Raw genomic sequence first — 10,697 nt, forward strand, 5'->3', positions numbered from 1 at the left:
TAATATTATTCTGACCCTGAGCAATAATAACATACAGGATCCAATTTATATGTCCAACACAGGAACTTGAATTCCTCCTATTTTCCACTGCCTTATGTTCCTTTCTTTGTTTCTACTGTTCAGCTACAAGTTCCTAACTGATGCTGTACCAAAAATAAGATTACTCTTTTTTATTGACACACCCCAATTTAATCAATCTCTAAATCAAATATTAATTTTCTCCATACTGCATGTCAATGTCTTGTTGTTGTCCTGAGATGCTTGCCAGAAAAATCCACATAGGAATGGATAAGTAACAATACCAGGAAATGATGATCATTTTTTTGTTCTGCCCTTCGTAATCAAAGAGCACCAAATGACCAAAAAGACAACAAAATTACATGTTGAGCTCAATGTACAGAGTGTCTGACTGTGGCAAATCAAACAATAGCTCAGAAGCCACCACAGGTTGGGCACAAACAGTCCACGTGAACATTTAGGATGGGAATGTCTCTAAATCTGCACATCTCACATTTGCTTTGAGCTACTGCAATTCTGCTTTGCTTAAAAACCCCAGTCCCTTCTTTTTTTAAGTATAGCTTTTTATTGACAAAACATATGCAGGGTAATTTTTCAACATTGATCCTTGCAAACACTTCTGTTCCAACTTTTCTCCACTCCCTCCCCTAGATGGCAGGCAGTCCTATACATGTTAAACATTTTAATGTATACGTTAAATACAATATATGTGTACATATTTATACAGTTATCTTGTTGCACAAGAAAAATCGGGTTTAGAAAGGTAAAAATAACCTAGGAAAAAAACAAAAATGCAAACAATAACAGAAAGAGTGTAAGTGCTATATTGTGGTCCACACTCATTTCTTAGTGTTGTTTTGCTGGATGTAGCTGGTTCTGTTCATTAAAGATCAATTGGAACTGATTTGGATCCTCTCGTTTTTGAAGAGAGCCACGTCTATCAGAATTGATCCTCAGATAGTGTTGCTGTTGAAGTGTATAATGATCTCCTGATTCTGCTCATTTCACTTAGCATCAGTTCATGTAAGTCTCTCCAAGCCTCTCTGTATTCATCCTGCCCAGCTCCTTCTTTGATGTGGGCATGTCATGCTGGGAAACTGAGCTCACTCTGGCAATGCATGCAACAACTTCATCTATGTGTGCATTCCTGGGAAGTATATTCCTACAGTCAGTGAATTTATCCAGAGCATTCAAAATTTCTCCATTTGTTGTATTCACTATTCCCACGTATGGATGATGTGATCCTAAGTGAAGGCTGAAAGGGACCAGCACCAAGGTCTATAATTATCCCCTTGGCCTTTATGTACAGCAGCAATAAAGGAAGGTCCTCTGGTTCCATAAAGAAATGAAGGGCTACAAAACAGTGACTGAAAATTTAAGATAAAAATCTGAGCCTATGGCTGACTCCAGAATCCCCAGCTGCTTCTTCAGCTTTACACTTCTCTCTGAACATGGAGACCCAACAGCTCCATCTCAGGATATCTGTTCTTTCTAGCTCTGGCAATTTATCTTTTCAGCTCACTGAATTCATCTCAAACAACTTTCCATAGTGAACTACTCTTGAGTGTAGCTAAGAATTAAGTCGTGTCTCTTTTCCCCAGTGCTAGGCCACTCCTGATAATAAGTTAGATTATTAAGGTGATATATGGATTTTTCCAAGCTATTAGGTATCATGTAAACTCTGCTGCTGAGATGATTAATAATGCTGACCTATTATGAATGTGGTAAGAGCAACATTCTTAACACCTTGACTAAGCAATAAAGAGGCAATGAAGTCATCTTTGAGACTTAATTAATTCAAGGGACTTGGGCCCAAACCACTGACTAGGTTTCTAGTCACCTGAGATATAAAAAGCCCTTCTCATGAGGCACTGTTGAGTGGATGTACAGGTAGCTGAAGTGAATTAGTGCTATATGTCTTTATTGCATCATCTTCCCATACTATTGTTACGTAAACTTCTTGTTAAATGTTATATGATGTACAAGTCCAGTCTCTCTGTCCCCTAAGTTTGAACCACCACACAAGCCTAGATCAAGTCTAGATCAGAAGAATAGTTCAGGTACTACTTGAGGCACTGGAGGTAATAAGGTAAAAATGAAACAGCCCTCATTCCTGAAGAATTTACGATTAACTAGAAGAAATACCATGCCCATTAAAAAAAGGAAAATAAGATCTATACAAAAGTCAACAAAAGGTTACCTTGGATGGGATAAGCCTAATAGCTGAAGAGAACAGGAGAGGCTCCTGAAGAAGGCGGTATTTGAGCTTATTCTTAAAGGAAATCAGGGACTCCAAAAGACAGAGGTAAGGAGGGATAATGTTTCAGCCAGCCAGTGCAAAGGCAGAGTTGGGAGAGCAAGCATCCTATGTGAGAAATAGCAATTAGGGCAGAACTTTTTAAATAGGGGGCCAGTTCTCTGTCCCTCAGACTGTTGGGGGGTTGGACTATAGTAAAAACAAAAACTTTGTTTTGTGGGCCTTTAAATAAAGAAATTTCATAGCCCTGGGTGAGGGGGATAAACATCCTCAGCTGCTGCATCTGGCCCGCGGGCCATAGAGTGAGGACCCCTGGAGACCATAGAGTATGAAAAGAGGAGTAATGTATAAGGAAGCTGGAAAAGTAAAGATCAGCTTGTTAAAGATTCCAAAAAGAGCTTATATTTTATCTGAAGAGTAAGAGGGAGCCAATGAAATTTATTAAGAACAGAGGGTGAGGAGGCAAATAGGTGGTGCAGTGGGTAGAGTACCAGCCCTGAAGTCAGGAGGACCTGACTTTAAATCTGAGCTCAGACACTTAACACTTCTTAACTGTGTGACCCTGGGCAAGTCACTTAACCCCAGTTGCCTCAGAGGAAAAAAAGAACAGAGGGTGACATGGTCAGAATTTGATTTAGGAAAATCATGTTAAGAATTTTGGAGTGGGGAAAGACTAGAAATAGTAATCTGAATTAAGTGTTACTAGGACTTGAACTACAGTGCTATTTGTGCTGAATGGAAAGAAGACATCTGAGAAATACTGTAGGAAAAGAAATTTAAATTTGGTGATTAACTGAATACATAGGATCAGTGAGAATAAGACATTGATCCTGTGTCTTTGAACTTGGGATATTGGAAGGATGCTGCTACCCTTGATAGTAATAAGAAAGTCTGGAAAAGAGTTGGGTTTAGGGAAATAGACAGTGAATTCTCTTTTGCCTATATCAAACTTTGAATGCCTTGAAATTCTAAATCTCTATTTTCAAAAAATCATACAAGATTCCTTGAAAAATACAGAACCATAAATAACTTTGGTTGACTGCTTTCTCATTATTAATATCAAGCAAGCAATAAGCCATATCATATTCTTGCCAAATGTGTTTTCTTTATTCAGGAAGGATTTCTAACACAATGATGAAGTGTTCCTATTGGTGAATGACATTATTCTGATTACTTCAAGTCCTAGAACACTGCAGAGATTTTAATCTACCTATCCACTCAAGAAAAATTGTAAACATTGAATTTTAAATTTTAACCTTACATTTAACCTCTAGCTCTAAATATCTGGTTGGATAGTAGATTTGAACATCATCTGTACAGAGATAATAATTGAATTTATGGGAGTTGATGAGAAAAGGACCCAAGACAGAGTTTTGGAATACATTCACAGTTTGCTGGCATGACATGGATGATTAGCTAGCAAAGGAAACTAAGAAGGAGCAGTCAATAGACAGAAAGAGCGAACCAAGTTATAGGAGCCCAGAGGAGAAAGGATACAAGACAAGAACACTTGTCAACAACGCACATGCTTTGGAGATAGCAAGAAGGATGAAAACTGGAAAATGGGAGATACGGGTAACTTTCTGGAGAGAAATTTCAGTTGAAAGTTGAATCAGCTTACCACCTGAAAGTGACAAGTACTGAGTAAAATACTGTCATATTTTGAAAACCGTCCAATCTCATTGATATGGGCGATCCTTCCCATAATTCAAATTTCACCCACCTAAATACATTTTCATTTTGTATTGTTGTCCTGCCGTATGACTTTCAAAGGAGTCACACAATGTGCTGCTACAGGCATCTCTCCACATATCTTAGCATCGTATAGGGTACTGATAGAGCATTCAGTGTCCATCATTTAGTTATCTCATTCCAGTTACATGGACAGTTTACCTATCTTTCTGGTCATAAATCTTTTTTATACTATCATTCATCATTAATACTTGTGCACGATTCTCTTTTGACAAATGCTATGGTCCATTCAGACCCATAACCTATCTATTCATTTTGTGGGGTGGGCCCATAATTTTGATTCTCTTAAGATTGTGTTTGTGATTCTTGGTCACATATATCACTAGAAGAATATCAGTACTGAACATTTGAGATAACCATAAGCACAATACAATTTCTTAAATGCAATCTAGTCCCTTTTCTTCCTGTTCAATTCTGAGCCTAGTTATTGGCCATATGCATAATCTATGAAAAAATAAATGAATTGATGTATTAGTTCTTTCAACTCTCCTCCAACAATACATGGGGACAATATTTAATGCTAACACTTAATATAAACATATAAAATTAAGTGTAATGTAATTGTAATGTAAACTTTCAAATTCAATGTTTACAATTTTTCTTGAGTGGATAAGTATACTAAAATCTTTGCAGTGTTCTAGGACTTGAAGCAATCAGAGTAATGTGTCCACAAATAGGAGCACTTTATCATCACTTTCTGAATAAAGAAAACACATTTGGCAAGAATATGATATGACTTATTGCTTGCTCACTATTAATAATAAGCAGTCAACCAAAGTTATTTATGTCCTGTGTCTTTCAAGAAATCTTGTATGATTTTTAACACCATGGGAAACACCCTTTTAGAGGAGAACAATATTTTGCCCTAGCTTTCTTATAGTAGTAAACAAGCAATATATATCGTGGGAACTTGTATTCTTTGTACCTTTCAGTCATTTGTATGACTCTAAAGATGTAATTTGCTATAGAACATCATTTAGGAAAGCCTATTTTCATAAAGATTACATTTGATGTGTATATATATTGTGCTCATAAAAGTTTAGTAGAGACAGGAAAGAAGACATATGAGTCAATAATTATTGATATTTTCTTAATTGCTTTATTTTTAGTAGTAGTAACAAGGTATTAAAGTAGATAGAGGACTGGGCCTGGATCCATGCATCTCTGAGTTCAAATTCAGCTATGGGATCCTAGGCATGTTACTTAATCTCTATGTATCTCAATTTCCTCAACTGCAAAATGGGGATAATAAGAGCACCCACCTTATAGAATTATTGTGAAAATTAAATGAGATAATATTTGTAAGGCACTTAGCATAACACTTAACCCATAGTAGGTACTAAATAAATGCTTGTTCTCCCACTCTCAAATTGCAAATTCCCCTCCAAAAAAAACCATTTGATATTTCTCTTTTAAGTATCTTAAAAGTTATCTAACACTCTCAAAATCATTAGTTGGAACACAGATCTCAAATATACACTTGGTCTGGTTTCTATTTTTCCCATCTTGTTTTCTTTAATACCATTTCTGCTTCCTCATGTAGCACATTTGGGAACTGTGATGTTAAAAATAAGCACAGAGCCTTGGGTGTGGCAGCCCAGCCCTCAGAGCCATTATCCAGGGAGCAAGTCCTATTAAGAAATGGCCAAACTTCCCTACCAATTGCCAAACAACTGTCACCTACAGGCTGGTCAAAGAGGCTGAAGCATCAAGGCACACCGAGGGAAAGAGAAAACATACTATATCTTCTCTGACTCCAGGACTCCAAACCCCCAAAATCTTGGGGAAAACCAATAGTTATAGCCCAATCCCTGTGAAAATGCAGCCCAGCTACTGCTCCTACAAGTATTGCAGTCCCAGCGACTAAAAACCCAGAAAAGAAAGTTCCTGCCACCAAAGTCCTTGGTACCATTAAATGGCTGAACATCAGAAACTGATTTTATCAGTTAATTTTATCAGATTTTGATGATCAGATGATTTTAAGAGTGGAAATGGCTTTAAAGAAGAGACATGAATTAACCTCTGTTTTTCTGCTATGCCTTAAATACTACGAATCCTTTTCATTTGACTTCCCTTTTTCTGAGTTGTCTTGCCCTCTAGAATGTTAGCTCCTTGAGAGCAGGATTGTTTGACTTCTTTCTCTGTTCCTGGCTCTTAGCCCACTCACTGCTTTACACTTTGCTAAGCTTTAAACCCTTAATAAATGCCTTTTCTTTCATTCGATCATTGGAGCACAAATGTAAACTACATCACTGTCATTGATGGAGAAAACCATTTACAATAAAATTTTGACAGAATTTGCAATAAAATTTTGACAGATCATTTCCATTTTTCATCATTTTGTTGTCCTCTTTCCAATTTTATCCTTAAATGTTGTTTCGGTAGTGTAGATTAATTGGGTCTCTTAACAAGCTTTGTGTAAACTTGTTTTCCCCTCTGCTTTCCTCTCTGTTTTTAAAGCAATACTACTCTTCATCTTCCACTTTCACTATCTTCCTCTGTAAGGTTTTACAAACAAGCTCATAATCTAAATAAGTCCTTCCTTTGGCTGCTAGAGCTGTCCAACTGGCAAGGATATTGAGAGTTTATTGGCTGAAGCCATTTCTATACTCTCTTAAAGCCTCATTGTGAAGACTTGATTTACATGAGCAAAACTTCCTTGTAAAGAGCTCTTCCTAGCTCACTTAAATAGGCCAGATTTGAGCTGTTTTAAGTACAAGACATATTTTCTTATTTCTATTCTCTCTTTTATTTTGGCATTGATTTTGATCTCTGCTCCAACAAGTAAAAAAAAAAAAACAGATTTAGACAGCTGTTTCTGAAATAACTCCCACATCAGTGAATTTCCCATCTGACAAAATACAATAAATTTGATTTTTAGAATATTTAAAATATATAATAATAATATAATATAAAATATTTTAAAATATTATTCACAACAACCAGTGTGAAGGCCACATTCATCATAGAGAGGCATGAGGCTTCAATGCCTTAAAAACCTTTGACCTTTTCATTTTTTACACCTCTGTTATGGTTTCCAGTCTTATCTTTATCATGTTCCCCTACATTTACCTCTTGCTTCTACTAGGTAGGACCTGTAAGCCACCCTTCTCTGAAGAAATGTGACTTCAAAAGATACAGATCAGGCTTTTTTGTCTTATTACTTCTGATTCATTACATCTCCATCCTGGAATTCTCAGGAAAATTACCTCAAGTTTAAGACTGGCAAGTGTCCAGGTATCCCCCAAATTAAGCAACAGAATGGAACTCAATGTACAATGTAGATCAGGTATAGGACAGATACTTTATATCATTTTCTCAAAAAAACAAACACATTCAAGAATTACAATTATATACTTAAGGAAAAACAAAGTAGCAGCAGTCAATAACTACCATCATACATAATCTCCTGAAAGGTTGAGACTTAAACATCAGAACATGAAGGTTTTGCAAAACTGCAGAATAAGTATTTTATATTTTACTCTGGCTCTATACCACCCAAATAGCTCCCTCCAGCTTCCTATCCTCTAGAAAGCTACGCCAAGGATTTGATTTCCTCCTGGTGGTGATACCAAAACTGCTCCTGCCTTCCAGTCATTTATTTATAGTGAAAATGGCAATATCAATATGAATCTGTTCCTCCCGTAGTACATACTCATTGGACAAGAATCATCTAACTAGAGTAACGATGCTTAAATTGCAATATAAGGCATTCTAAAAACTGATATTCTTAGTATCCTCTCTTTTTCTCACTGTCACAACCACTGCAGTAACAAAAAAAATGACACACAAGACTAAGGACCATTTTGTGAAGCACAAAGTAGACCATATCTGTTACCAATATTGTACATAAAGTCTTGCTGGGCTGGTTAAAAAAATAAAAATAAAAACCTTCTAGAATGCATCACAGTAACATAGCATTAAAGACTTGTGATGGAGAGAGCCATCTGTACCCAGAGAAAAGTGCATGGGAACAGAATGTGGATTACAATACAGTACTGTCACTTCTTTGTTGTTGTTTGCTTGCTTTTTATTTTCTTTTTCTTTCTTTCTTTCTTTTTCTTTTTTTTTTTTTTTTTTTGCTTTTTGATCTGATTTTCCTTGTGTGCCATGATAATTTTGGAAATATATATAGAAGAATTGCACATGTTTAATATATACTGAATTATTGCTGGCCAGGAAGGGGGGGGAAGGGAGGGAGAAAAACTTGGAACACAATGTTTTGCAAGGGTGAATATTGAAAACTATCTTTGCATATACTTTGAAAATAAAAAAATTACTTTTTAAAAAACAGAATATTAAGAGGCAGCTAGACAGCACAGTGGATAGAACATTGGCCGTGGAGTAGGGAGGACTCGAATTCAAATGTGGCCTTAGACACTTGCTAGCTGAGTGACTGGGCAAGTCACTTAAGCTTGATTGCCTCAAAAAACCAAAACCAATAATCTAACATTCAGGAACCCAAACCAAAATCATAAAATCACAGATATAAGAATAAAAGACACCTGAATGGTTTTCTAGCCCAATCCCCTCATTCTATAGTTGATAAACCATTAGAGAAACACTCTGTGGAGAACTGAAAAATAAACTGAATTCTTAAATTACCTTATGGGGGAAAAAAAACTTGTTATAGTCATAGATTGTTTTACTTTTGTTTTGGCTTCTTGTTCAAATGAAGAGATATGAATGAATAAAATGTATTCATCCATGACAGTAAAGAGAAAAATGATAGTATAATTTTTTTTCCTGAGGCAATTGGGGTTAAGTAACTTGCCCAAGGTCACACAGCTAGGAAGTTTTGTGTCTAAAGTCAAATTTGAACTCAGGTCCTCCTGACTTCAGGGCTGGTGCTCTATCCACTGCATCACCTAGTTACCCTGATAGTGTAATTTTTTAAAAGTAGAAATGAAGACATAAGCCCAGTAAAATAAATGAAAGAAATGAAAAAATGTAAGAAAAGAATATATTTCTACCCCAGCTTTCTAAATAGTCTTCAATAGGCTCTAAGTTGACCTACTTTCCTTAATACCCAACTGTGATTTGATCCTAAAAACACGATGAAGAAGTTTTAAAATTTCATCAATGGGAAAGAGTGCTAAACTAGAAATAATAGATAACAACAACAATAATAAACTGGAATAATAAACTTTAAGTTTTCCTGACTAGATTCCAAGTGACCATTTCCCTATATGACCTTTCAGTTTTCTTATATATGATATGAAGAAAATATTGATTTCCAACTAGCTTTTTCCCAGAATATATTAACACACAGTATTATGTTCAAAAGTGCCTGGAAGAGCAAGATCGATTCAGGAAGATATGATCACTGTTATTCCTTTTCCGGTTCTGTTGTTCCACTTTTCTTATTATTCTGAGTGGAGCAAGAGGAGGGAGGGAAGAGTAGTAAGCCATTCAGAACCTACATTGTTGCTGGGCAACTTCAGAATTCAATGGCTAAAGTGGCCAGAGCAGCCAGCTTGACTTTTCTGTTTTTTAGTATTCAAACAGACAGCTTCCCATGATCACTGAGAGGTTCATTGAGGCAACAGTGCACGAACCATTGCAGGAGTGGATTGCTTATTCTGCTGACATGTTAATACAGAGCAAACAACCTAGGAGAGAGTTCTGCACGAGGAGATGCTTCCTCAGAAAATAAATTATGCACTTGAAAACCTGCTTGCTGTCAACTGCGGCAAATACTGCTGTTGAGAAACTTGCAACAGGAAGTTGAAACTGATCCAGGGCTCTGCTTGCTTGTTGAGATGCCAGCTATTCCTCTTTCCTGACTAGGGAACTACGTCTTCAGGGTAATGACACATCCCTCCCTGACAATACCTGTAAATCATGATGCTAGGAGCTGACTCTTGGCAGCTCAAGGATGTCACATGTGAAGTTAATCACGCTTGTTACTCCCAAACAATAGCCGCGTCACTAATCCGAGCTTATGTGACATGGTAGAAAGAGAGCTCTTTGAAGTCAGAAGGTTCATCTCTGGGCTTGGGCTACACATACAATGCATGTGATCTTGGAAAAGTCACTTAACTGCCCAGCCTCAGTTTCTTCATCTGAAGAATTATCTTCTAGGGTCTGTTTCAACTCTTAATTCTGTGATTCATCAGAACTAGATTGTTCCCAAAGAGAAATAGCATCCATACTTCACTATACACGCTTTCTCATCTAAAAAAAATTTGTTTCTACTTTGAGCTAGCTGGTTTTAAGAAGATTCAAGAGTGATGTTATTTGGAGGCATGTATATAATGCGAATTTGTATGTAATTTGTAATCTCAGATTAATTGATTTAAAAATATTTTACAGATCACTGGACTAAAGAACTCTGAGATCTAATACTAAGATCTAAAGAACCTCTAAGATAGTTGATACATAATTACCTATCTGAAACCTATCCATTCTGCCTATAGTAAGTCTATTCAATAGTACTTGGCGCAGATTTCTTCATCTTAATTCACTGAAGAAATCTCATATACTCTGGATAAGAGGAGGTAGTAGGATCGGATAATTGCAGATCAGATCCCACTACAATGGAGATGAGTACTTCCAAACAAAATTTCTTAGCCGATAATCTATTTATTTCTGCAATATAGGAAAATACAATATGTCACTACGGAAAAACAATCAGTCTTATCAGTTACAATTCACTATAATAGGATTT

At 36.4% G+C, this 10,697-nt stretch overlaps 1 long non-coding RNA gene across 1 annotated transcript; it reads left to right on the forward strand.

Annotated features, from left to right (window-relative positions):
- The first annotated feature begins 2,027 nt into the window (after positions 1 to 2,027).
- LOC127539878 (uncharacterized) lies at positions 2,028 to 3,944 on the forward strand. Its single transcript, XR_007948039.1, has 2 exons — positions 2,028 to 2,323; positions 3,390 to 3,944. It is a non-coding gene; the product is annotated as an uncharacterized LOC127539878 (long non-coding RNA).
- The last annotated feature ends 6,753 nt before the right edge of the window (positions 3,945 to 10,697 follow it).

The sequence above is a fragment of the Antechinus flavipes genome, chromosome 6 (genome assembly GCF_016432865.1).
Source record: "Antechinus flavipes isolate AdamAnt ecotype Samford, QLD, Australia chromosome 6, AdamAnt_v2, whole genome shotgun sequence".
In the NCBI taxonomy this organism is placed as follows: Eukaryota; Metazoa; Chordata; class Mammalia; order Dasyuromorphia; family Dasyuridae; genus Antechinus; species Antechinus flavipes.